The sequence below is a fragment of the Dipodomys spectabilis genome, unplaced genomic scaffold (genome assembly GCF_019054845.1).
Source record: "Dipodomys spectabilis isolate Male_0828 unplaced genomic scaffold, ASM1905484v1 ptg000046l, whole genome shotgun sequence".
Lineage (NCBI taxonomy): Eukaryota > Metazoa > Chordata > Mammalia > Rodentia > Heteromyidae > Dipodomys > Dipodomys spectabilis.
Window position 1 is genome coordinate 6418611 of NW_024870723.1, and position 6000 is coordinate 6424610.

At 43.9% G+C, this 6000-nt stretch overlaps 1 protein-coding gene across 1 annotated transcript in view; it reads right to left on the reverse strand.

The window, feature by feature from the left end:
- Rab14 (RAB14, member RAS oncogene family) overlaps positions 1–5545 on the reverse strand; it is a 28126-nt gene extending 22581 nt beyond the window's left edge. The window contains exon 1 of the mRNA XM_042678611.1: positions 5270–5545. The gene's annotated coding sequence lies outside the window, so the exon portion shown is untranslated. The remainder of the gene's footprint in view (positions 1–5269) is intronic.
- Positions 5546–6000: the final 455 nt, after the last annotated feature.

A 6000-nucleotide genomic window follows, 5' to 3' on the forward strand; every position in this document is an offset into this window, starting at 1 on the left:
AGAGCTTTCCTGCCCAGGCTGGCTTTGAACCACAATCTTCAGACCTTGGTCTCCTAAATAGCTAGAATTACAGGCATGAACTACTGGTGTTCACCCCATCTTATATAGTTCTTAATTCTCACAACTCTGTAAAGTCATCACTGAGATTTGAAAAAATTCACTAATTTGTTTAGTGTTACAAAATTAGTAAGTGGTAGAGCAATAACTTGACCCAAAGACCTGATTCCGTGATTTTCCCTACCTAAGGCAGCTTACCAAAGGCATATTCAGAGACTAACAAATTTCCCAGTGCCAAAAGAAAAAAAAACAATGCCTAAGAACCAACAACTGTATTCTATATTCAAATGGTAGTTCTTCTAAATACTGTGTTTAATACTGGTTGAACCAAGGATTTCTCAACTGTATCTCCTAACATGAAACTACTGAAAAGGTGAGAAATATATTTAATGATGGAATATGCCAATGCAAAAAACATGAAACATGTTGCTTTTACCTAACAAATTTATGGACATGTTTCTACCTCAGTACAGTTAACTGTAAATGGTTATTACTAAACATGCATTAAATCCTATTATGCCAAGAAATGAATACCTGGTCTCTACTTAGTCAATCAGACATCACCCCAAATAAGTTTATACAAACATGGGGGGAGGCTGGGAAGGGATGTGAAGGGTAAACAAAGGAGGAGGCTGCAATGCTTGGTAAGAAATGTACGCATTATCCTGCCCATGTAATTGTAACCCCTCTGTACAGTATGTTCACAAATAAAATAAAATTAAAAAAAAAAAAGATTATACAAACATATAAATGATTAGTTTTGAAGGATACCAAAAGACACTTCCATATACATTGCTATAATGCCACATTTTGGGAACCTTATGGGTATTATTTAAACATCTTAAAAATAACCTAGTGTGAGGACCTAGGTTTCATCCCCAGTCCCACAACAATCATAATTTTCCAAATCATCTACTGGATCAGAAATAGTTACCAACAGAAACCAAAGCTTCAGACCAAAGAACAGGGTAAGGCGCATTCAAAACACTATTTTTGATAGCATAAGACTAGAAATAGCCTCTACTTCCATCAACAAAGAAATGACTGAATAAAGTGAACCTTTTTGGATAATGAACTATGAACTAATATGTATGCAGTTCTTTTTAAAAAGTAAATCTATAGACATTGACGTGGAAATATATCCAGAATCTTGTTAAGTGAAAAATAAATCATGTTGTAGTTTTGTGAGATGGCATATCTCATTTTTTTTATTCTTTATTTTTTGTGTTTATGTGGTACCAAGGAACTGAACCCAGAGCCTTACACATTCTAGGCAAACACTCTACCACTAAGCCACATTCCTTGCCCTAGTATATCTCATTTTTAAACACACACTTAAACCCTGTATATACAAACTATGGGAAAAAACACACAACAACAACCTGTGAAAAATGTATAAGTAGAAAAGGAAAACAAACTAAGTAGAAAAGGAAATTAGTTAATTTCTTTACTTAGCTCTGCAGTAACTTATAATGTGCATGTAGTATTTGGCAATATATTCTAAAATACACAAACTATTGTAAATATACTATTATTATCTATGTAAAGTTTTACATATAATTTTAATAAATCAGTTTTAAAATAACCAAAAAGAAAAACTACTCATTAGCCAAGTGCAGGAGACTAACACTTGTAATCCTGGCCATTCAGGTTGAGACTACTGGATTTGGGGTCCAATCCAGGCAGACAAATCTAAGAGACTTTCATCTCTAATTAACCAGTAAAAAGTAGGAACTGTAGGTGTGGCTCAAGTGGTGGAGCTTCTGCTCTAAGCCAGAGCTCAAGGCCCTGCTTTCAAGTACCAATACCATCATAGAAACAAAAGTTCATAGCATTTCTGACATTGTTTCTGCATTCACTGACAATATGGCTATGAAGCCAACCATACAAATGGCTTCAAAATAACCAACACCCAATAATAGAGGGCATTTTTTCAGTGTTTTTCGGAGTTCAATTCCCTACTGTGTCTGTTAGAAAACTATTTTATTCTATTCCTTAGGACACTGGGTAATTTTTACATAACTGATTCAGGACAACAGGAAAAAAGCAACCCACTAAATATTCTTGGTCATCTAAAGTATTATAAGCTTTGATAGTACTGAAGTGATAAGACAACAGTCTCTTGCCTCCACATAACTCAAGAATAGAAACATTCTGTGCTTACAGGAAAGGAAAAAATGCTACTTGATTTATCAGTCAGATGAATACAAAATTTCTACAGTTAATCTAATAACTTAATCAAATTGAGTAGTCAATTTCCTTTCCATAACAGTACTATAACCTCTGAAATGCACTCATCCACATTGAAGACAAACAAAAAGAAAAAAACAAAACAAGAAACACCTCACTTTTTGAAAGACATTTAATGTCACATTTTTATGTCATCTAATGCAGGCAAGAAAAACAGAGCTGGATTTGATTAGTGTGTCAAAATGAAAGGAAAATTCTTCCAGCTAGTTATGGTGGGATGCTAGGAGCAGGAAATAAAAGTACTCCAAAACCTACCTTTGTTCACAGTACATAACAACTAAAACACAAAAACTTCCACCTACTACTACTGAACCGAATTAGTGAAAATTTTACTGTCAAGACTGCTTTAATAGAATTTAGTGTAGAGAAGAAAAACGTATAAAGACTGACCCAACAAGCTGATCATTGTTGATGGCTGGCTGAAAGTTGTATGAATACTCAGTATATACTTTATTTTGTGTTATATGTTTTGTTTTTCGGGGTTCTGCCACTCCTTGGGGCTTGAACTTGGGGTCCAGGAGCTGTCCCGGAACTTTTGCTCATGGCTGGCACTCTACTACTTGAGCCACAGTTCCATTTCCAGCTGTTTTGGTGGTTAATTGGAGATAAGTCTTAGACTTTCCTGCACAGGCTGGCCTCAAACCACAATCCACGGATCTCAAACTCGAGAAACTAGGATTACAGGCATGAGCCACTGACACCCAGCTTCTGTGTGTGTTTTAAATTGTCTGGAATAAAAAAGATTTTTAAAAATAAAACACAGTGTTTCTAGTATCAATGTTTTTAAGTTGTCTCCTGCTGCCTCTAATTTTTAACCATACAAAAATGGTTCCGACTTTTTGAAAAAAGGAAAACTCTTACTAGCTGTAATTTTAACACTTTCTTACATACATTATTAAACTCTAAGAACTTGATAGCTATTAACATCATTCTAAAAAACATTCTAAATTCTGTTGCAAAGTTGAACCATGCAACAGTTGTAAATAAAAGAGTAGCTTTTTAAATGTAAATTTAATTGCAAGAACTTTTTAAAACAGCTGCTAGAATCTAAGCCTTCACATCTTTACAAAGTGCCTATTGTATAGACCCACTATTTCACACCATCTCTAATCCTACGAAAGTATTTTAGAAATGAAGAAACCAGGTCAGACAAGTGACTTATTCATGTTATATGTTGTATACTACTCAGTGGAGAGATAAGAAAAAGGTCCAGGAATAACTAACTACAGGGCTCAAAAGCCATGTTCCTCTCATGCATCCAAAAGCTATCAACTACCCTTTAAGTGTACCTTAGCAACGTTATAAGCACTGGGACAATAACTATATGCCAAAGCAATGTGTCAAGTGCTTTCTTTAAACCTCACTGAATCCCTGAAACAACTCTTTAAAATGTAGGCACAATTATTCCTTTTATAGTCCTTTAAAGGGCTTTGGGTCTGAGAAGTTAGGGAATTGTTTAGAGTCACTTAACTGACAAGTAGTAGTACTGGACAGGGAATCCTAGGCCACAAGACTCCACAACCTAACCAACTCCATACCTCAAGGCAAGAACCAAGTAAACCCATCTAAGCTGAACTTAGAAGGAAAACTTTAGTGGAAAGGCTTGCAGGGAAATAAAAATGAGTTAAGATTATTGCAAGGTCAAATCTATCCTCAATAACTACATCTAAAAGTAGCTAGAACTACTACAATAATGCAACTATTAGCCAACTTGAGTAAAGCAAAAAATAGTAAACTGCAAGAGTTTACCTCTGGGTTCTGACACTTTCTTGCTGGTGGACCAATAGGAAAACACCTGCCCTCTGCATACCTGTTTCTTCACATATAAAATGGAAACACTACCTCTGAAGTTGTGAGGATAAAGATTTGGCTGTATGATGGCTGACATGAGAAGACCTTAGGTCATAAAAGCGCAATTAGTGGTCAACCCATGCAAACAGGAAAAAAGGAATTAAGTTGCCACTATATACAGAGCCAGTCTGTAACCCCAGTTTGAATGTGAGTGTAGTATGGAATGCACCAGCCACCATGTGAGAGAGGCTTGTTTATAGCATCCTTAGCCTGCTACATTACAACTTCAGGCCTCAGCTTCTCATCCCCGTCCCCTTATAATATGAGGATAACATAAACTTCTCTCCTACGGCTACATGAGGCAAAGCATTCATGTGTGAGGACACCGTTCCTGGCACCACGGTACAGTGCAAACCCTCCAAACATTCGTGTGGCATCTCTTCTTACATTCTAGAAACGCCCAAACTTTTTTTTTTTTCCTCTTTATTATCTCTACACGTTATGTAGTTTCTGGGCCTTCAAGGGTGATCACAGGGGGAACTCACTAACACCAGAAGCTCACAAGCATGGACCCACCGACCCTGTCCCCAAGAAGGGGGGCGAAGGAGGGGGTGTCCACGGACTGACTACCCACAGCGACAAGGGCAAGGGCACCGGGGCTAGTCCAAGATGCCGGCGAAGCTGCGAGGTGCTAACTGCTGCCTTTTTGTATTCGGGGACCGATGCGGCTTTGCGGGGTGGCAACGCCACGTCGGGGGCTCCCGGGTGAGCAGACGGTGCGGCACGCGTGGGTAAACACTGCGGGGGTGGTCTGCCGGCGCGGGCCCGGGCGGCGGCGGCGGCGGCAAGGGGCCTGTGGAGGCCGCGCCGGAGAGGCGGGGAAGGCGAGGCCGGAACACACCCTTCCCGCAGCCTCGGGGCCCTCCGCCGGCCCGGGTGCACGAGGGGGCCGCCGGGAAGGTGCAGGGGAGGGACCCAGGAGCCCCCGGCACGACGTCCTGTCAGGCCCACCGACCCCCGGGCTCGGCGCCGCGGCCTGCGTGGCCTGGCCCGGGGCGCCGCCCGCTTGCCTCCAGGCGCGCCAGCGCGGCCCGCCGGCGAGGCCGGACGCCGGGGCCGGGGCCGGGGCCGGGACCCGGGCCGGTCGGACACTGCGGAAGGCCCGGGTTACCTGGGGGGTTGCTGGTGGCTGGGCAGCTTTCCGGGAGGGAGGGGGGCTTCAGGACGAGGAAGACGAGTGCGGATGCGCCGGGAGAGGGAAGGGGGGCGGTCGGCCGAGGCCCCGGCAGGGAGGCGGACTAGCCCGGAGGTGCAGACGGCGCCAGCGGCGGCAGGAGCGGTGACGGCGGCGAAAGCTCCTGCGGTTCCCTCAGGATCTTCCTCGGGCTGGTCCAAGATGGCGGCGCTCCCTGCACAGGGTTTCCTGTCACCCTCGCAATGGGCCGGACCACAAAAGAAGGGGGGGAGGATGCGTGCGCAGCTGACGGAGCCCGGAAGAGGGTGGCGGAGGCCGGCCTGGTGGCCACGCCCCTTCCTCGGTCCTCCCCCCCCCTCTGGTCCCTGCGCGCCGCCGCCGAGACCCGCCCACTTTGGCGCTGGCGCCCAAAGGGGCGGGGAAAGCGCCGGGCGCGTGCGCAATCGCGTGTCCTCGCGGGCCAGGAGGTGTTACTGCGCAGGTTCGTGCAGATCCTGGTGAGGGTGCGTCTGGTGTAGGGTTGCTGCTGTTGGAGACTTAAACTATGTTGAATGTCAGCAACTGCTTCTTAGTGGGCTTTCATCGTGTACTGGCATGCGTTCAACATGTATGAACTGATCGCTCGCATCCGTGGGGAGGAGCAAGCCTCATTCTCCCAGTGGCAAAACTGGCCCACGTTGACCCAGTCACTTGTCCAACACGTTGCA